The 23120-nt window shown below is 38.5% G+C and overlaps 1 pseudogene; it reads right to left on the reverse strand.

Moving 5' to 3' along the window:
• LOC100964971 overlaps window positions 1–6593 on the reverse strand; it is a 9512-nt pseudogene extending 2919 nt beyond the window's left edge.
• Window positions 6594–23120: the final 16527 nt, after the last annotated feature.

Genomic DNA, 23120 nt, shown 5'->3' on the forward strand with positions numbered 1-23120 from the left:
CATCATAGCTCACAGCAACCTCCAACTCTTTGGGCTCAAGTGATTCTCTTGCCTCAGCCTCTCAAGCACTTGGCTCCTGCCACAATGCCAGAGAGTTTTTAGAGATGATGTCTTGCTCTGGCTCAGGCTGGTCTCAAACCTGTGATCTCAGGCAATCCACCCACCTCGGCCTCCCAGAGTGCTGGGATTATAGGCATGAGCCACTGTGCCTGGCCCTCTCTAAGGATATTAACGATAAACTTTCCTTCATGCCTGTAACCTAGCACTCTGGGAGGCCAGGGTGGGAGGATCCCTTCAGCTCAGGACTTGGAAAACAGCCTGAGCAAGAGTGAGATCCTGTCTCTACTAAAAATACAAAAATAGCCGGCATTGTGACAGTTTCTGTAGTCCCAGCTACTCAAAAGGCTGAGGCAAGAGGATCACCTGAGCACAAAAGTTTGAGGTTACTGTGAGCTATGATGACACAGCACTCTAGCCTGGGTAGCAGAGTGAGACTCTGTCTCCAATAAACAAAACAAAAAAATAGACTTTCTAAAAAATGTCCTCTCCCTTTATAGACTGTCTCAAACTACGTTGTTTCCTCTCTACCTTCTGTTAGATTTCCGTAGATGTCTGGTAACCCTTGTTTGTGTGTCCACAGTTAAGAGTTGAAATATGAAAGATTATAGCAGTCTCTGAGTATGTAGATGGGATTCCTTGACTGTGATTTTTCTTTCAAGGTGATATAGACAGGTCATCTGCAGGGGGGGCTCCTTCAGCATCATTTTTAGGCCTTTGTTCAGGAGCTGATCAGACTCCCGCAAAGAGTACTCTTCCAATACCCTTCCTGGAGGCCAAAGATTTTACTTCCAGAGATCAGGGAGTGGAGTGGTAGGAAAAGCTAGCAGTTCCAGCTTTTGTTATGCTTCATAAAAATTGCAAGCACTTTAATGTTCTACCCATGATTTGGTGTGATACCCATATCCCTACAAGTGCCTGACATCCTGCAGTCCAGAGACCCACTGCTCCCCCTTCCGTAGAGACATTAGGTGACATGGATCTAGGCATATACTATTTCTCAAACAGCTTTCCATAGATATGAAGACATACAGTTTTTTCCTCCTGCACGAGAGAAAGAATTCTGCTAGTTTTAGTTGTACAGTACCACCAGTTGAAATGTTCACCCATTTCAAAGATGTTAAAATATGGGGAAAATGTACATCTTAGAAATAAATTAACTACAGTCCTATTCCACAGGTACGTGGCAATGTTAACTTCTAAGCCCGAGTCTTAGTTTTTCCCACTAACAGCTTAGGATTCTGCTTTCCTATATCTGCTAAACCAATTATACTTGTCTGTCTACTTTCCTGGTTCTAAATTTTTATTCCTATAATCTCCTTTTCTGCTCTTTTCTATGTTTTTTTTTTTTTCCATTGTTGGCCAGGGCTGGGTTTGAACCCACCACCTCTGGCATATGGGACCAGCGCCCTACCCTTTTGAGCCACAGGTGCCACCCATTCTTTTGTTTTTTCTTTTCTATTTTTTAAAAGTTGAAATATTTTTAAAAATTATTCATAGTAGTTACAATAAGAGGGCATGAAATTTATATCACAACAATAATTTAATAGGAGGGTATATTCATATACAGACCCAGCACCCAATCTATTTCATAGTTTGAAGAGAGTGGATACACAGAATGTCTAATTGGATCTATAGCACCCCCCCCCCAAAATCTTTCACTAAAAGGACACACAGCCAACATCTTGTCCTATCCTGACTTCTTCTTTATAGCATTAGGGTTAACATTTGCCTTTCTAGGGAATTTACGAGAAAAAATGAGACAATAGCCATCCTAATAAATTTCGTTTGCATAATACTTTTCAGCTTGCATTTGATTTCAATGTATACGATGCTTTCCTCATATATGTGTTCTTTTAAAAAACATGAGCATCCTGAAACTATCAGATGCATGGAATATTGTTTTGCCATATATATGTCATATATGAAAGTCACTGAGAATTGAGGTGATAAGAAAGGAAAGAAAACTATTGCTTCTGAAGCCTCCTTGAGCTCTTTCGGAATGCTAGAGACCGTCCTCCGAGCTGTTGGGGGTCTTCCTGGAGAACATGGCTACCTCCTCCCCACCCCCCCCACCCCCGAGATGGTTGGGCAGTTTTAGCGTCTGGACTGTCTACACTCGCCCCAGCAAAGTCACATTGAGCAGGATCTTTCAAAAACATCCTCTTTGTTCAGAAACTATTCAGTCTGGAATATGATCTCTCTGGACTTCCCACTCCTTGTGGCAGTAATTTTATCTTTTTGGAGAAAGCTTGCAATAATGTTATGTCCTTGGAGGAAAGCAGGAAAAGGAAAAAACTTCTGCATCACAGTGAGTGACACAACATATGCAAGAAAATTACTATAACAAATCCCTCAGAAAATGCATAAAAATGTACATACAGAACTATTGTTTTCTTTTTAAAAAGAGTTTTACTTGCCTTTTGTGGAAGAGTGTGAAAAGACCGAGGGAAAATTCTGTCTCTCTGCTTCTCTCTAAGCTCCTTCAAGCTGGCTGTTCAGAGAGGGCTGACTCTGCTGTGGGAAAACCTGGGCCTAATTCAATCCTTTCCTCTCCCCACAGAGTCTGACCACAGCTTCTTACTTGACCTGACAGCATGAGCAGAGGACAAAGTGATGGGGCAGGAAGGCACAGAAAGTTCTTGAAGACAGTTTATACCTAGGTCTAAATGGAAAGAGATTTATGCTACCACCAAGAAAATCCACAGGGCCTTTTCACTAGAAACAGCAGTTGCAATTAAAGTCCCCGGGTGTCATGGTCCCATCAGTACAGGCTCCATTGAGGTCCGACCACTTCCATGAGGCTCATCCGGCCCGTTGAGGGGTCTTCGTAGGGAGCGAGTAGAAGGTCTTTTTGACCTTGGACTCACAATAGCAGAGATCTCAGATTCAGACTTTGGACATTATTTCTAAATGAGGTCACACATACAGCTGCAGAGCTGCACTGACAGGATTGAAAGGGTTCATTGTGTCACTTTAAACTCATGCCTTGCCATGAGGGCATCTTGGCTGACAGCCCGAATCAAACTCCCAGAATTTCTCACCTGAATTACTGCAAAGGCCCCTGAAATTGTCTCCCTGCCTCTACTGTTGTACCCTACCACCTACTCTCGAAAAAAAACAGCCAGAGCAATCTTTCTTTTTTTTTTTTTAATTTTTTTTTATTAAATCATAGCAGTATTATAATTAATACTATTATGGGGTACAGTGTACTGTTTCTGTATACAAGTTGAAATACTTTCATTCAACTGGTTAACATAGCCTTCATGTCTTCTTCTCAGTTGTTATGTTAAGACATTTATATTCTACATTTAGAGAGATTCACATGTACCCTTACAGATGTGATCCCACCAATCACCCACCCTCCCCCTCCTGCTCACAGCACTCTGATGCATTCTCATCACACTTAGCGTAAATCCTAAGTCCTTGGTACAGCCTTTGCAGCCCTACACGAGCTGACCTCCAGCCACCTCCCTCCTCATCTCCTGCATCTCACTGATTCATTCTGAGCATAACGAGGAAGTTCCCAGCTCCTTATAGGATTTGCTATTCCTTTAGCCTGGAAAACTCTTCTTCACACCCCCCCCCCAGTCCCTGTACCCCCAGATATCTACGTGACTTGCTTCCTCCTTTGATTTATGTCCTTCTGAAGTGATTTTCTAAGAAAAGTTGTTCAGAGAGTGTCTTATTTAAAAGGATACCTATATTGCTTTCAGGATGCCTTAATTTTTTTTCTACCACACACATACACATGTTTATTTTGCTTATTTGCTTTTTGTCTTCCTCACAAAAGTAATATCACAAGAATAATAAAGGTCTAAGCCTCATGAAGACCAGAACTTTGTTTTGTTCACTGTTATATCTCCGTGCCTAGAACAGCACTGCCTGGGTATAGTAGGTACTCAATAAATATTTGGTAAGTGAACTGAATTATTCTGCATATGGTATGTGTGTTAAGGAGTTTTTTATTTATGCATTATGTTTTGTCATGTGATTTTAAATTTTAATTTTATTACCAACTTTAATTTTATTGCTAATTTTATTACTAAATCTAATGTGATTTTAGATTTTAAGTTTGTTACTAACTTGGCAACTTAGGAAAAGTTCTACTCTTTCCTATTTTGCCTCCAGATTCCTGTTCCATCCTCCCACACTTCATCCTCCTCATGCACATACACGTATGGGCCACCCTAGCTATGTGTCTAAGCCCTGCTCACCCTGTCTCTACCCAGGCACCTCCTGCAGAAAAATACCATTCCTTAAACTCTCTTTTGGTATAGGATCTGCACACCAGCGGGGCAAGGGGTGTCACTGGAAGAAATAACTGGAGAGAAGACCACATTGGCCTGGAAGTGAGTGCACACTATGTGCACAGGGGTATCTGGAGTTCTGAGTATGTGAACCATGGTCTGTAAGGGGAACTTGGGCTTTAGTGGACAGGTCCTCTAGAGTGGGAAGGGGTGTGGCTGAAAGAGAATGAGGGCAGGATCATCCTCTAAAGCTGTTAACTACTAGTCGCCTGGGGTTATTCACAATTGCAAAGATGTGAAAACAATCTAAGTGCCTATCAGTTCATGAGTGGATTAATAAAACATGATAAATATGGCATATGTATACCACAGGGTATTACTCAGCCATAAAAAGAAATGGTGAACTAATATCTTTGGTAACAGCCTAGTTGGAACTGGAGACCATTCTAAGTGAAGTAGCTCAAGAATGTACTCACTATTAAATTGGAACTAATCAATCAACACTTATGTGCACAAATGGAAACAGCAGTCATCAAATTCTAATAGGTGGAGGGGGAGGGGATGGGCTCCTTCACACCTAACAGGTGCCGCACACAGCGTCTGGGCAATGAACACACTTGTAACTTTGACTTCAAAGGTACCAAAGCAAAGGGTGTAACCAAATTGTCTGAAATTGAAAGAATTTTTTTGAATTAATAAAAATATAGTGAAATTAATAATTCAGTTCTTCAGTTGCACCAGTTACATTTCAGGTGTTCAGAAGTCATGATGTAGATATAGAAGCTTTTCGTCATCATGGAAATTTCTGTTGTACAGCACTGCTCTAAAGCATGGGGCCCCTGATCCCCTAGCCCAGGTTTAGGTGAAATTTCCTGTTAAGTTTTTAAAAATCTACTTAATTTATTCAGAGAACATTTAGTAAGCTCTATTATGTTACATGTGCCATAGAGGCTATTGGGAAACTAGAAACAAACTAGGCACAATTTCTGCATCCCAAGAGCTGGTCATCTCCAGAGGAGCACTGTGGCTACATCACTGCTGGCGTGAACCAGTGTGCACGTGGACAGGCCACATGCACAACAGCTTTGCTGCAGGTGTGGTTAAAGAGCCTCAAGCAAAACAGGTGTGATAAGAGGGAAAGGGGATTTGGGAAAAAGAGATAAAGAAGTACCAAAATAAACCAGCCACATGGAGGCCAAAGAAGCCTTCTTAGCTAAGAGAAACTTCCTCCTCCTGAATGAGATTAGATGTTATCACAAGAGGAGCACAGGAATGAGGGAAAGTGGCTCATCCTACACCACGAAGGTTTCTTTATTATATTTTGTTCTTAGAATAACTGAAGAGAGAAAACATAATTTTTTTTAATGCCTGTGGTTTAACTTTGATCCAGCAATCCCACTATTGGGTATTTACTGAGAGGAAAATAAGCTATTTTATCAAAAAGACATAGGCACTGAAATGTTTACTGCAGCACAATTCGCAATCACAAAGATGTGGAAATTGACCCATGTATCCCTCAGTCCATGAGTAGATTAATCAAATGTGGTGAATGGAAACCACGGAGTACTACTCAGCCATGAAGAAAAATGGCGAACCTTTCATATAAACCTGGATGGAGCTAGAAACCATTCTTCTAAGTGAAATGTCTCAGGGATGGAAAAACAAACACCGCATGTTCTCACCATTAAACTGGCACTAATCTATCAGCACCACATACACATCTGTAGTAAAACTCATGAGAGCAAGCAGGTGGGAGATGGCAGGAGGGAAGAGGTCAATTCACACCTAACAGGTACCGTGCCCACTGTCTGGGATGGGCACACTCATAACTTTGACTCAAACTGCACAGAAGCAATTTGTGTAACCAAAACATACGTACCCCCATAATATTCTAAAAGGAAAAAAGGAAAAAAAGGATGTATTTGTAATTCAAAATATCTCCAAGTATATATTTTTTAAGATTTCTTCCTTCCATTTTTTTTTTCCTCAGTTCAGAACACACAGAAAATTAGAATTCAGCTAATCACACATTTTTCTGCCCAAACTGAGGAAATCTGTCTTAGGGGAAAAATTACCTTACAAAGTTAAGCCTGGATTTATTTTTCTGAATTGGACTCATTTCATTCTTGTAATTTTGCTCCATTCTCACGGATATGTCAGACAGCTTTGTAGAGACACTGTGAGAATAAACACAGGACTTTTTTCTGTGTGTGTGTGTGTGTGTGTTTTATCAAATTGCTTACCTGAGTTCCAAAATGGTCTCAAGTTTTCCTTCTTACTGACCATCGCATCTAAAAGACCTTTCCAGAAGCTTCTAAGAAACCAGAACTAAGGAGAAGATAAGTTTCTCAGCACCTTGGGGACTTTGGGACTTGGTTAAAATTTACTAGATCATTAGTTTTGTTTATGCTTCTAATTAGTGTTAAATTGTTAACTTGATTCTTCATTTTACATAAACTTTTGATAATTGGCAACTGTCAGTCAGGCAAGTTTGAAACATGTTATTCTGAAGGTGTAAGGACACATGTTCAAATACACATTCTCCCTTGGGAACAAATGCCCAGGCTGAGAGAAAACCGTGCCAATTGTTGTGAATCCTCCTTCGTTATCACAAATGTGATCTTTCATGCAAAGATATGGTCTAAATAAACTAAATTGCCATCTAATATCTATTAGAAATTCCACATGTGTTTCTCAGAATAGATGTTTACCCTGATTTGGCCTAGATTCTAGACAGTGACATCTCTCCACGCTCCGTAGAGGTGCATGTTGTATATTGCAGTGCTGTGAAGCCAGACCACCTTACGTATTTGTACTTGGTCAACTTGCACATTTCTATTACTGCAGAATATTTACTCAGTCTCAAAATGCTTACTTTCATAAATTTTAAGTATATTTAATATGCACAGGCAATTAAATCCTTTAATATCATTTTCTAATGGGCTGACCATAATGAGTTTATTCTGCAGGAAAACAAATGGAAACATTATAAACCAGTTTAAGTCTATTTATATGACCTATAAGGAAGAAATATTTGGGGTGAAGAGAAACTGCCTTTGGAGTGTTGGTGAATATGTTTCATTTTCAGTGGAATATTAGAAAGATAATAGTAAGTTCCATGGTGAAGTCTTTTTGAGGGGAAGAGTCATACCCTCTCCAACTGGATTGTTCTTCACAAATGCTGTAAATCTGTAGAATTATTGTTACTATCACATTTTATGGTGATTGACAGCACCAACTATTAGGTATCCTGAGTATCAATCTATATGGTCCATAAAAAATAGCTATGGATGAAGAAGAAATATTTTATTGTAACATTAGCTCTTAAAGAGTAAAAACAAAATTTCAAAATTTAAAGATAAGAGACTGAAATATCCTACTATTTTAGTCTATATCTAGACATATTGGCTAGACCAGTTTCAGCGTTTTCTTATTGATTGCCCATATGTCAATTTCTAAAAAGTTAAGGCCTCTCTACATTTTTAGGAGGGGTTCAATATATTGTTGAAAGAAAAGTTTTGGCTGGGTGTGGTGACTCACACCTGTAATCGTACTCTGGGAGTCTGAGGTGGGTAGATTGCTTGAGCTCAGAAGTTCAAGACCAGCCTGAGAAGGAGCTAGACTTCATCTCTACTGAAAATAGAAAAATTAGCTGGGTGTCATGGTGGTTTCCCATAATCCCAGCTACTCAGGAGGCTGAGGCAGAAGGATTGCTTTGACCCAGGAGTTGGAGGTTGCTCTGAGCTAGGCTGACACCACAGCATTTTACCCAGGGAAACACAGTGAGATATTGTCTAGAAGGAAGGAAGGAGAGAGAGAGAGACAGAAAGGAAGAAAGGAAGAAAGAAAGAAAGAGAGATCTTTATGTCTTAGCAGAAAATATCGTACCAATTTAACAAATAAATGCCACCTTTTTCTACCTGGGCCAATCAGTTGATCAATTTACTTATGTTTAGAACTCACTTTTGTCATCTCCAATATTCTCTCTCTCAAGGTCTCCCTTGGTTCTAGGATTCTAACTTGACACATCCAGAACTCTGAATCTTCAAGGAATTTATGTTCAAAAAGTATAATGCACCTGCTTACGATTACTGCAGTTAACAAGCCACTCAGAATTACCACTGGGAATGAGAGCAGCAAAAGTAGTTCTTTCTTTCCTTCAGTCTTTCTTTCTTTCTAAGAGTAGTTCTCATGGCCACTTTTCTCTTCACCTTACAGCAATGATTGCCACATTTCACCTTTCAGTACTCTAGAATTCCAGATATTATTACCTGGTTTTGTTTTAGAAAGCTGGCTTGGAGGAAACAAATTTCAAATAATTGTGGGAAAACATAAATGACATAAAGAATTCTTTAGATAATATCATGGAACAGGGCCTGCCTGATGCTGCTTAGAAGATGCTCAAAGGGCTCGGCACCTGTGGCTCAAGCGGCTAAGGCGCCAGCCATATACACCTAAGGTGGCGGGTTCAAATCCAGCCCGGGCCCGCCAAACAACAATAATGGCTGCAACCAAAAAATAGCCGGGCGTTGTGGCAGGCGCCTGTGGTCCCAGCTACTTGGGAGGCTGAGGCAGGAGACTCGCTTGAGCCCAGGAGTTGGAGGTTGCTGTGAGCAGTGAAGCCATGGCACTCTATCCAGGGGGACAGCTTGAGGCTCTGTCTCAAAAAAAAAAAAAAAAAAAAAAAAGAAGATGCTCAAAGAAGGGAAGTATAATGCGCAGCATTTCCCAAACTTATTTGACCACAGAACCCATATATTTTTTTCTCCTTTTAAAAAAAAATTCAGATTAATGTGAGGGTACAATTAGGTTACAATGTTTGCCTGTATTAGGAAAAGTCCCATTGTAGTTGCATTCCACACCCAGAAGGTGTGCCTTATCTCTTACATTGTGCCCATTGAGTGGGAGCACAACTATCCCCCACCCCCTCCCCTCTCTCCTCCCTCTCTTCCCACCTTCAATTGATTTAAGTTCTTCTCTTATGTGGGTGTGTATTAGATTGTTCATATTAGTATTGAGCACATTAGATTCTTGCTTCTCCATACTTGTGATAATGGAATGTGCGTAAGAAGAATATTCCACCTCTAGCCAGGTTAATATAAAAAATAAAAAGTCTCTATCTTTTGGGTGGCATCTGTGGCTCAAAGGAGTAGGGTGCCGGCCCCATATACTGGAGGTGGTGGGTTCAAACCCAGCCCAGGCAAAAAAAAAAAAAAAGAAGTCTCTATCCTTTTAATGGTTGAATGGTATACATATACCACAATTTATTCATCTATTCCTGGATTTGATGGGCAGTTAGGTTGTTTCTACATCTTGGTGATTGTAAATTGAACTACAAGAAACAGTATAATGCAAAACTCCTTATGATAAAATAATTTTTTTTCCTGGTTGGATGCCTAGTAATAGGATTGTGGGATCAAATGGAATGTCTGTTTTGAGCTCTTTGAGGATTCTCCTTACTTCTTTCCAAAGAGGCTGTATTAGTTTGCAGTCCTACCAAAAGTGCAAAAGTGTTCCCGCCTCCCCATCTCCATGCCAGCATCTGTAGCTTTGGGGCTTTGTGATGTGGGCTATTCTCACTGGAGTTAGGTGATATCTCAGGGTGGTTTTGTTTTGCAGTTAGTTGATGATCAGGGACAATGACCATTTTTTTCATGTTTGTTGGCCATTTATTTGTCTTCTTCAGAAAAGTTTCTATTCATGTCTCTTGCTCAGTGATAGATGAGATTGTTTGCTCTTTTTTTGTTGATTAATTTGAGTTCTCCGTAGATTCTACTTATCAACCCTTTGTCAGATTCATAACATGCAAATATCTTTTCCCATTCTGAAGGTTGTCTATTCACTTTAATTGTTTTATCCTTAGATGTGCAGAAGCTTTTCAGTTTAAGTCCCATTTGTTTATTTTTGTTGTTGTAGTGATTGCCACTGAAGTCTTCATAAAATCTCTCCCAACCCAACCTCCTTAAGAGTTTTTCCCACATTTTCTTCTACGATTTTTATCATTTCATGACTTAGATTTAAATCTTCTTTCCATCTTGAGTCAATTTTTGTAAGTGGTAAGGTGCGAGTCCAGTTTCAGTTGTTTACATGTGGTTATCCAGAAAGAACCCATCTTTTGAGATGCCCTTGTTTACATGTCTCAGAATCAATCTTAGCACATAGTAGATTTTGAAGAGAAGTTTTGAAGAGAAGTACTAAATGATTTCTAACTTATGTTTTCAGATGCCTGCAGTATCCAATAGTTTCGTATAACCTATGAATACAAAAGAAATATTTGCTGTTGTTACTGAAAAAAATAAAGAGATTTAGTTTATTAACAATGATATTTTTTAATTGTATATGAGGAGAGCCCCATTGCCCTCTATACCTATTCATGCACAAAATTAGTTTTCAAAGGAATATATAGGCATCTTCACAGCACAATTGGACATGAGTTTGGTTAATGGTATCAAAATAAAAGTTATAATTGCACCTAGGAAGTGCCTTATTGATAGCCAATATTTTAACAAACCATAATATCATAGAAACACATGATCACAAATGGGCCACAGGAAGGATGTGATACACAGAGAGAGTCCCACTGAGACTTTCTTTGGTGGGGAATAGACAGAAAGACCCTTGACTTCATGTCCACATTCTCTCTTTGGTAGCAAACGTGAGTGTCAGCTCCAACAACCCACACCACTACTCTGAGAAGGCCAGAGAATGGACCCAAGTGGATATTTTCTGGCCACCTCTATCATTCGGGAAAATGCCCTGGAGTGTACATGCTTCATTACGGCTTTGGCAAAACACCAGCATGCACCAGCTGCGTGTGGACTGCTCAGCCCCTGCCCAGTGCAGAGGAATAGAAGTCATCAGTCTTCCTCTGCAGGTTTTCATTAACTCTCTGCTAATCTAGAGCATTAATTCTTGGACTTCTGGGAAAACAGAGTTGTCTAATCCTAAAATCTTAAAGGCAAACATCTTTCTTTTCAAATCTACTTCTGGAATTTGCGGGCTTTTGAAAGTAACATTCACAGCAGATTTGAAATATCCACTATTTGTACAGGACAAGTCAATAATGGTATGAGTTCCAACTATTACCTGTTATTCGAATGCACCAAATTAGAAGGAAAACTAGGGGAAGCCAGGATGGGGGCAGGGTGGGAACCTGCTACTTCAGTTAGATTTACAGGGAGTCCTTGTAAGCAGGGTGCTAAAAAGTGTGTTGGATTTTTTTTAACCTTTTGTGACACACAACAGAGCTGTGAAATCAGTGAATTAAATAGTTCCAGTCCCCTGGGCACACATGAGCAATAGCATAAAAATGGACAGCACCCATTATACCATTACTGTTATGGAGCAGATGGACAGCTTCGGTTTCAGCCTTTTGTCCTTACTTCAGAATGGGGCAGAACTGGGAAACGACTGTAAATTTTCTCAAAAGAGATGAATAGGAAAGCTGTTAACTTTTTTCTTATTAAAAAAAGAAACCTGGAAAAATTCCAAATTACACATTTTGCAGCTCTTTGATTCCAATTCTTTAGCTTTTGATGCAAAACATCTGTAGGTGGTTAAGCATTTCCCACCCTCATTCCCCAAAATGGAATATCTCATTCCTGGCAAGACACCCAATGCCTGCAAAGACATATGTTTACCAAACCAGTTCAGTGCCATATGTGTGCCACCGTTGCTCCAGAGCATGCTGTATATGAGTTGATTGGCTTAGCTTCGGAGACTCAGAAAGGGGAAATAAGCAGGAAACTGAGGTCATGGAAGAAGTAAAGATGAAAGAGAGCAAGAAAGAGGGAGAAAAGAACAGGGGAGGGGGAGAGAGTGAATTTTCACTATATTTTTTAAATTTTATCTCTTGTTTTTGCAGCAAATATTGATGAGACATTTCCAGTCACATCATAGTATTTTTTCTATGATAGGTAATTTCCAAGGATACTGAATGTCAAGCTAATAAGGGTGCCAAATGGGCGAGCCATAGACTTGAGACATTTTGATAGCTAGTCATCTCCAACTTTATTTCTATGATGAGTGAGAAAATCATCTAATGAAACAAACATTAATAACTATTTGAGTTCAAGTTTTGATTTCACATTTAGAAAAACTTAGCATACTTTGAAATATTCCAAAATAGAACCTCAAAAGTCATATAATCTTGCTAGACCCAAGGGGTAATTCTGGTCATCAAAGGAAAACCAAAAGAAAAAAAGAAGTTATTTACATAATACCTGGGTTCATTGAAATAATTATAAGTTTTTAAAAAAATTCTGCAGAATAATAAAAATGTATTTTTAGCAAACAGAAACCAAAAAAAAGAAATTTTACAGTTCCCAGAAGTTTCTGTTCTATGCAGTAGTTAGAATATTCTAATTAAAAATATGAAATATTAATAGGGGATACTGTTGGTCATAAATAGCTTTTAAATGTTAATTGACAAATATATTAATAATTCCCTGGAGCATATAACAGTTTTATTTAAAATAACTCACATAAGAAGGATAATTAGAAGCATTTAACAAGGACAAAAGTTTAAGTATTGGCTATGAGACTGATATTGGTAATGATCCAGTTTTGACACAGAAAAATTACATTATTTGTGTTATGAAACAATCTGTGAATTTGCAAAGTTTTATCTATCCTAATTTGTCTAACATTCGGAACTACTTATAGTCAATGGCTACTCCTGGGTAAAGCTTTGAAATAGCAGAAATGTATCACCACATGCAACTTTTATGGATTCTCATAAAGTTTGTTTTATCTTTTGAAAAGCTTCTGCTGTTTAATACGATTTAGCTTCTTACTTTTAATCTCATATTTCAGTGGCAAAAAAAAAAAAGGAAAGAAAAAATCTAGTACTGCTTTGGCATGTTGCAGTGTTGTCATGGATACAGAATTATGGTACATCACTTCCACCAATAAGTAAACCAGAATCTCAAGGAGCACTGGATGGAACATCCTAACCTGCAGTATTGTTGTCTGCAGAGAGCTTTAAAAAAGCAAATGGTTTGTGGTTTCAAAATAATGCATATTATTAGAAGAAAAAAAAGTTAAACTAATAGGCACTTTTTATATGTGTTCATTCAACAATTTTAGAGGAATTAAAAGTTGGACAACCTTCTTTTCCACTCTCATATGGATACAGTCATTGTATTATTGTCATTAGGATGATCAGTTCCTGTTTTCAATGGCTATGGTAATGTTTCACAAGCAGTACTCACTCATAAAGAGGACAATAAAATGTTCTTTATGTGATGGGACAGTCTTTCAGTAGGTATTTGGAAGATCGCATTTAATATCACAGATGTTAGTGGCATTTCATATCTGTTGTACTTTTTGCTTTGTTTTCTCTTATTTTTGGTTTTTTATTGCCTTCACAGCAAATTCTATTATGCATTTCAGACGCAAATGTTAAAATTTCTTCACGAGAACAGATGTATACAAAATTATAGTTAAATCTTTTTATTAATACAAATTATAATTAGTGAATGCTTAAAATTGCATTCCTATGCTGTTTGAATCTGAAAGAGTATCATCGTGTGGTGATTTTGGCACATATACGTACTGTTTTTGAAACATATGAAATAGCTTGTAATAATATTAAATGATGATTGCCTAGGACCAAATCTCCTCAATTATAGCAAATAATACATGTGTCTTCTACTGAAGAAGAAATAGTGATTAAAACCTTCTATTTGAACTTTGAAAGAGAGGAAAAAGACATGGATTGTTCAGAATAGGCCGTCTGGCTCTGTGTATCAAACAACAGAAATGAAAGCCTGTCCCATAATTAATTTTATTAACTCATGTGATGAAGAGAATTCTGATAATGGAGATAAGGTTAAACTTTAAAGATTTTTATTAGACACAGAAAATAATGTGCAATTATGTCTGTGTGCATCTCGTGAGAAAACACACCCAACATCCTCATTTGGGAAGTTTTTCCTCTGCGTAAGGTCCCAATACATACTAATGTACACATATCCATCTCCACGGAGTTGGTTGTTTTGCTTGTTTCTTTGTTTGAATGAATGTATTGGCAATTGGCAAAATTATCAAAAACTTTAGTGAGTTGCATAAACTTTATTTAAAATAATGCACACAGCCTCACAGATTAGGAAAAAGTAACTATTCTGGGGGAAAGTAACTATTCTACTAAAGCCAACAATTAAAATGACAGATTAAAATAGTGTGAATTTTGTGCCACCTCATAAATTATCTCATTCTAAATCTCCCAGCAAAGAGTAATTAAGTTGGGGGAGTAAAGAATGAGGTTAGAACACTGATGAAGGCAGAAACCTTGTTGAAATACAGATTACAAATGAAAAGATTTTGCAACAGACCTGGTTCTGCTACCAAAAATTGCATGAGAAAATACAGCCCGGTTTGCAGTCATTCCAGACTGCTCTTTCTGAGTTTAATCTGCAAAAGGCTGTTTGACTGCAGGCTTGCATGAGAACCACTGCAGTTCCTTGTGGGGACTGTCTTATTTCCATTTTCCAGACACATGTTTTCCCCTTTCTCAACTATTTTAAGAATTGTCAGTAAGCGGGACTCTAAAATTCAAGTTCAGCGTGCACAGAGTTAATTTAAATTTGATAACAAATGGCTCTGCTTTTGAAATGAATGTAGCCTGGCAACTTCAACTGGGAACCCTTCAGAGGGCCTCAATTATGTATGCAGCTTCTTTGAGAAATAGTTTCACACATCTGACCCAACGACCACTATGTTGTTGGCATGAAATAAAACTGTACGTAGGCATTGTTTCATCTCTGCACCCTGTACACAGGGCCAGCTTCCACTCCCTTCCCCCACCCTGTGCATGCATGTACACACACACACACACACACTCCCACACAAGCGCCTTCATTGTCATTCTGCTGTTTTTCTAGTAAAATGGATGTATCAATGTAATTATCATAAGCATAATGGTCCCTGATTACTTTTATTTGCTATAAAAATATTCTAATTCTAACTGCCAAACTGTTCTGGTCAAAATCAGGAGTGGGCAACCTAAAAGAGAAGCAAAGGGTTAAACCACCCACACCATTTCCATTTTTTTCAAAATGGCTGCTTTGTCTGTGTGCATACACCAATAGCAAATGTCCTTCTGTTATTGTACAGCCAATTTGATGTGTCAAGTATTCATATGCTAATAACGGTACAGTTTCTCACTTTTTTCACAGATAAATGGTAAAGATTGTTACAGACAGTGAAACACAAGAATAAACAGCTTTTATTTCAGACGCTATAAATTACTTTCCATTCAAATAACATGCGACACACACTGCTGGCCATTTTGTTTCTATTCACTGTTAGTTTGCCTTCTGGGTGTGTTTTTTTAGAAGAGTTTGAAAATATTTAACAGATATGGACAGAGTTGTTACTAATGACTTGATTGCATTAATTTGCTTTGTAGTCATTTCATCACTCCAAGTTCATTTTTATGCTCAGTTATTACAGTGGGAGAAAGTTTGATGGAAAAATCTGACACTGTTTCCCTAACATGGTACAATCAAGTCTTTTTAAAGCTCGGTAATGACAGTATTTGAAGAATGGATATCTTCCTTTCCAGGTTAGCTGGAATGTCATTTAGTAAATAAAATCCCTTGCTAAGAGTATCACCTAAAAAGAGACACTTGAATGAAATGTAAGTTGTTCTGTCAGAACAAAGTGGAATCGCTTGGTTTTCTAAGACACAAATATGTCCTTTTTTAAAGGAATAGGTTAGATATGTACAATTAAAGCATATACTTATTTTTAGGCTAGACAAATAAATGCAAAGATGAGGTTTAGGTGTGGGTGGAATATGAGAGATAATTAACCAGTCTTTAAAGAAATACTTTAAAAAGAACATACCCATGAATGTGCATTGATGACAGAGTTATAAATCAGAAGAAACATTTCTGATTTCCCTTCATTCATGTTATAAAAGGTGCTTATGTATTCTTGAGTTGTAATACTTTTCTTGAGGGACAGAAACTAGAATACTTAGAAATAAAGCTAATGATTCTTCCAGCTACTTAAACTCACTTAGTTGTGCCTAAATCTTTTGTCTGAGCTCCACATAGGACGAGTTTTCAGTTCATATTTGGTCTTCCGTGATTGTCATACGTGCATACTTAATTACTGGCTTCAATGGGAAAATATGTAAAATAAATAAGCAAACATGAAGAAAAGCAACTCAATTCGTTGCTAGGCTGAAAGAGTCAGACAAAAGTTTTTTTCTCCCCCTAATTGCTCAAAAGTAAGTACAAATATATATACACGGGGATGCAGACAAAATGAAATTAGAGAATTTTTAGAAGCACAACCTTGATCATGTGAAAGTTTGCCTTGAAACATTAAGGATCCCAAAGGTATGACACTGGGTCAGTAAGGCTGCAGCTCCCTAATAGTAGAATCAGCAGATTGTAAGTTTTTACATAATTTTAGTACAAAAGCTAGCTATTTAAAAGCAGTCCTTTTCTCAGAACTTCAAAATACCAAAGAAGAGCATTACATCATATCAGTGAGTAAGAATGACATGAACAATCAAGAGATTTTTCCACTGTCCAGCTACACAGGTGAGACAACAAACTTGTTACCCCTTTCCTCCTCTCTAATGCCATCGTTAAACTCACGGACTAATAGTTTCAACTTCAAATAGCTATTTTCAAGCCTGCTTTTTTTAAATGTTCACTTTTTATTTTTTGGCTACAGGAAGATGAAATACTAATTTTTACTTTATGGGACACCCATCAAAAAGTGACTGTAAGCTAATTTATCAAAATTGAAATAAAGTAGGACACCAGTAACTATTTCAAGAATTAATTTAAAATGTGATATATGCCACACAGGCTGCATTACTCAGATTGTGTTATTAATTTAAGTGTTTCTTAACTAATTATAAAGACTAAATGGAGAACTTTTTGCCCATTGTTTCTTTTTTCCCCCCATCTAATCTCTCTTGATCTGTGTAAATACAACTGGGCTTCACTCAGAGCTCTGAACCTTTGTTTTCTCCCTCTTAATTCTTGTCCTTAGCGCAATTAGGACCTGGGCACAAACACAGCTATGCCCGTGGGAGTTCACTCTCTCTGCCTATTTTGACACTGCTTCGATCACTGCACCCTCCAACGCCATTCTCCTCTGGGGACTGCCTTTTTAAGTGTGGAGGTTTAAGCGACTACCCACATTTTACACAGTGGACAGACAGTTAGACATTGGACATACGGACTGTACAGAATGCGCCGACAGCACCTGGTATTTAGTCTTTCATCAGATATTGGTGCTCACGAACTCCAGGCAGTCTTACCAGGGTCAAGGTATTGGCGTTCTACCTTCACTCACAATACTTTAATTATAACTGAGGTTTCAGATAAAAAATAAATAGAACAGAGCCCCAAAACACCAAGGGGCTGTTAGTGGGCTCGAGGAAACAAGGCTTAGAGACAACTCATTGTGTCTTCTTGCTTCAAAGGCATGGTTTTTAGGTGCATGTTATAAACATCCCACAGTTTACACTGATGACTAATTTTGAGGTGAGAATTGTAGTTTTTCCTTAGTAATGTATCTCGAGAATGGAAAAGCTAGTATCCAATATACTCAACACTAATATAGAGCAAATAGATGGTCTCATACATGCACAAATAAGAGAAAAACTCAATTCAGTTCCCGATGGGGGTGGGGGAAGGAGCAGGGGGAATGAGTAGGGAGGGGGGCTGGGCGTGCACCTCCCGATGGGCACAATGTAAGGGTAGATGGCACACCTTCTGGGTGCCGGACACAGCTACGAGAGGGACGCTTCCTAACAAAGGCAAACATTGTGACCTAATCGTTGGTACCCTTACATTAATTTGAAATTTTTAAAAAAGAATTGTAGTTTTCTTTTTCAAGAAGTATAAGAATTTTAAGTGTTTCGAGTTTTCTAGTTACCTAGACACAACTTTTCTAATTCATTTACACTCTCTGCCAAAAGTTTTTCAGGCTGTTATTTAAAGAGAAAAGTTTTACATAGACTTGGTGAGCAAGAAATGAAGGGATGGTTGAATGTCACACAAAGTCACTGAGCTTCTCAGTGCCACTAGTAACACGATGTTTACGACACGAGGACGTTCTCCACCTTGAACTGCCCATATCCATCTCTGGCTACCAGACGAACGAGATGGTATAAAACCCTTCTTTTTCTTGTAATCAAATCAACCATGAGGCATTTCGTGACACTTCAGTATAAATGACACTCCACAAAAACAAATTATCGATACTTACATGGTCTGCGATAGGTATTGCTTGGGTCTCTGCAGATGGAGAGTGTTTCTGAGAATGGTGCCAACATGTAGCTTGGGCTATTATATTACTCTACATTCAAAGGAGCATGGAGACTCAAGGCAGTGATCGACACAAATCATGCGGAAAACCTTACATCTGGCTGAGAGTATCTGCATATTTTAAGCAAGAAACTTATTTCACCTTTATCTAGAAATTGATTTAACTTTGAATTTTATTCCTCCATAGGCTCTATGTAGAAAAATATTATAAAATGATGGATGTGTAATTATAAATTATGTCTCAAACAAATGAAATGCTGTGTGAATTTAAGTCCCTGTATGTTAGGACATTACCATTAGGGCTGAATTTACATTATTTAAACCTAGGAATGGAGGCGCTGTCTAAATTATGAAAGCACAAAAGGGTTACTAGTGAGCTATGCACTGGGGCCCCATGACCTGGATAAGGCCTTAGTTATTCACTTTATTTATATAGATCCAACCTAACTGACTGTAGCCAAATGGAATCAGTTTGGATCCCCCATCATTTGAAGGTCATTAAATGGGGTGCACCTAACAAACAAGCGTACCCCTCCTGCTTTCAGATTGGGATTGTCTGTGTCCGTTTTTGAAGGACCCAAATCCCTACCTCTATAGGCATACCAGCAAGAGATCAGCTTCTTCGGTCTGCTGTTCGCCATATTTAAAAACTGATCATTTTGGTGATTTGGGCCCTAAAACGAAAGTCATGCTTTTTCTTCTATTCATTCTGGGAAACGATGAGTACCATGAGTCAACAGCAAGCACAGCTACAAAGGAGAGCAGGACTAATGAAAGGCGGGTGCAGGACTTCCCTGAGTGCGCCCACATTGACGCACCACCCTGGACAGCTCATTAGGGTACTCAGAAGAACACAAAGAGTCTTTTAAAATAAAGCTCCCTTGTTCTAAGAGTGTATTCATCACCTCATGCCTATCCAGGATAGGAGGGCTTTCTCTCCTTGGAGTCTGAATGAAACAACCTGTAATCATTTGTATGGAGATGTCTTGAAACATATTTGTAACCTCAAAGAAGCCTTCATTCACTAGAACAGGAGCAACCTCAGCAGAGATGGATTTTCCCAAGGGTGCCACGTCTATTAGCGTGTTAGTACCTTTGTAACCTACTGGCCTGAAGATACTGTGGGAATAGTCTGGAGAGACTTCCTCATTACAAAGAGAAAAGAAATCTAAAGGAATAGGAGGCTTGTGACCAAAAAAAGAGAAAAGAACAAAAGTAACTCATGTTCATCGAATGGAACAGGCACCTAACTAAGCAATAATTACAAGTTTGCCCATAGTTCTCATGGTGGCAGCTGGATTTTGGTGTAGATCAACATAAATCATGCGGAGAAACCTTACATATGGCTTAGAGTATCTGCATATTTTAAGCAAGCATATTGATGTGTGAAAGTAGATTAGTCTCAAATAGGAGGCAAAACCCAGGTATAATAAGACAGGGCGCCCACTACGGCATTATAGTAACGGCAACCGGGCCCTTTACTTGGATGGCCTGTCTTCGTTTCTGTCTTGATTAACTCAGCTTTTTACCTGAAAAACTCCAGGATTAGTCTTACCTGCCAGAGAGAAAAATGGGGCTAAAATGATGCAAGCTAAGAGGGCTTTCCTGAATGAATGATGCTGTAATTAACTTACGACGGCTTGGAAATAGTAACTTTTAGGGGTAGAAAGGGAGACCTCCTCTAGAATTGTGTCAAGTTGTGAATGTTGTGACATCAGTAAAAATTCCTGCAAAAGTTTTCAGGCGAAAGTGAAAAGTAGAGGACTGAGATCATTGGAGGGGCCTCCCACTTGGCAGCTCCCACTTTTCCACATGGGGGACACCTGACTGTACTAGAAGAAAAGCAGCCTATAGATTTAATTCGGGGCTAAGTTCAGCAACTGCTTTTGGGGGGCTGGCAGCCTGACATCGGTGATACACTGATCAGTCCTTGTTTCTTCGCTGTTGAAGCGCGGCTGATGACTGGCGAGCCAGGGTCATGCTCGGTGAGGATCCAGAACGTAGGCACGAGCTTCATAAATGATTTTTGCATTGAAGATGTCTCACCAATATTATTGTTCAAAAGAATCCTTTTGGTTGAAGTTGCTCAGTTGTTCTTATTTCCAGATGAACTTCAAAGTATGTCCAGAGGAAGAAAGGAAAGCATGTAAGTATGTGTGTCTACGGGGGGTGTCTCTGCTCCCCAGCTTTGCTGCTGCTGCAAAAATCCCATCTTGTCAAGTCACTCACATGTTTTTTACTTCCAAGAAAGAGACGTTTGCAACTGAGCAGATGCTTTGCAGTAGCAATAACACTCGTTATTGACTAATTCTTGGCAGTTATTTATCAGCATATACCAACTTGTACCAACTTCACACACACACTCTCAAGGCAGTGTGACGAATGTCAGAATAAAATATTCAGTTGTTATTTTGCAATTTACATTTTACCACAATGGAAAAAGAGGTATCAATGAGGTCTCTAGATATGAGTCTTCCCAAATTGAATTGTCAATTGAATTTTCAGTTTTCACACTAAGAAAACTATAATTAATTAATCTTTACAATATTAATACGTTGCTGGGTGAACGTGGGCAAAACTGGGAAAATAAATTCAATGTTGATAAATTAAACATAATGCAGATAGTTATGGTTACAGTTATATATACACACATATATGTATAAAAGAGATGTAGAAAAAGAGATGTAGATAGCAGACGTAACTATCGAAAGGCAAATACAGTATATATATACACACATGCGTGTATATATACATACGGGCAAACTCAGAAGGGAGAAGGAAGCCCATACTATCTTCCATCCCACGAGCACGTGGGGTCCAAGATCTTCACACATAACTTTTTAAAGTTGACGTCATGAGAGAGACACACACAAAACGGGACGACACCAGGGGAAATTCTGATGCCCTATTAAACTGACAAAGCTGCTGGAAAGCGATGTACGTTAATACAGAGAATTACCTGAAATTACATTTTTAATAAAGCCAATCTGAGATTGGTCGAAGATATTTTAAATGCCTAAAATCTCAAAATTCTTTTCTTCTGGGTCCCCCTTTGGGGTGATTTTCTAACTAATCTTAAAGTTTTTAAAACTGAATTTAAACTCACCAATTAGAATAGTGAAAATGTCTTTCTGAGGATCAGTGCACATATGCTTTGGAAGTGATTTCTTATTAATAATGAATTCAAATATAAAAAGCTTTATAACACATAAGGTCTTCCAACTGAAAGAGTTTTCCTGTTCCTGGAGGTATCTAATTTAGAGACAGCATTGTTAACAATGTTGACATTTAAGTGGCCACAGCTAAAGCTTTGCAAAGAACATTCCTTTACAACAAATGAGAAAAGCTACAACTTTTCTTGGTGTTCAACTTACCAGGGTATAAGTGTGTTGGTTGACAGTGTGAAGGTTGAAATAATCTTCATAACTAGAAAGTTTATCTAATAATTTAACACAAAGCCTCTTAGGGAAAAGGCTTCAGTAATACAATAGGAATGTAAGATTTATAGTGGATTGAGTCTACTTTCATGACTCTGTATCTGAGACCAGGGTTAGTGATACAAGCCCACACTTTCTCCTTCACAGAACTAGTCCATTCTGGAGGCTCCAGCCCTAGTCTGCTGCAAAACTAGTCTAATTGGATACCCCATCAGATTAACCCAACATTTCTATATCTAAATTGACCTTATCATCTACCCCTATCCCCACCCTACCAAAAAAGAAATTCAATTTTTTTCTTTCTGACTTTCCTGTATTCCTCTTAGATCAGTTGACAAGTACAATTAGTTTTTAACTTTTTGTAAACATTTTACTTCCTAACTTTCTATTACTGCCATTATAGTGAATACTGACCCTTAACAAGTCATACCCAAACGACTGATAGATTTCTGAAAAGTTTTTCTTTGTCTCCACTCCATTCGGCTCTGAACTCCTTTGGCAAGTTAATGTCCCAGAACATCACTTTTAAGTTAGTTACTTTGGTTAGTTTTGCTAAAAAAAAACTCATTGCCTGCCCAGTCCCTCCTTAGCCGGAAAACAATGAGTTCCGCGGCAACGTAGCTCCTATTTCTTCCATCACAGATGCCTGACTGTACCTCAGGATGTCTATTTTCCTCTGAAAGTGTCGGCCCATTCCTGGCTCTCCTTTGTTACGCAGGCCACTGTCCTCTACTTCCCCAACCTCTTTGTCCTCAGTCCCTCCCCTGAGTGCCAGTATCTCTACAGAAGTTTTAATGACAGTGTCAGCCTTGTCTGTTTCCAGTCTTACTTTATCCCTAAGCATCACCAGGGTAGGGACCTTGCAGTTCAGAGATTACCTTGCAGGGGGCATCTTCCTCAGAAATTAATCAACATTTCTAATTCTTTCACTTTAGTTCCAGGAAAACATTTTACACAGTGAGACTCGATAAAGCATGTAAAATGGGAATTTTACAAATTTTACTAATCAAATTGCACATTTAATGTAGAGTAGCTCTTGTTAATTAAAAGAAGCTTGCAACAAACTACTTTTAAGA

The sequence above is a fragment of the Otolemur garnettii genome, unplaced genomic scaffold (assembly GCF_000181295.1).
Source record: "Otolemur garnettii isolate 467f Iridium unplaced genomic scaffold, OtoGar3 scaffold00017, whole genome shotgun sequence".
Taxonomy (NCBI): domain Eukaryota; kingdom Metazoa; phylum Chordata; class Mammalia; order Primates; family Galagidae; genus Otolemur; species Otolemur garnettii.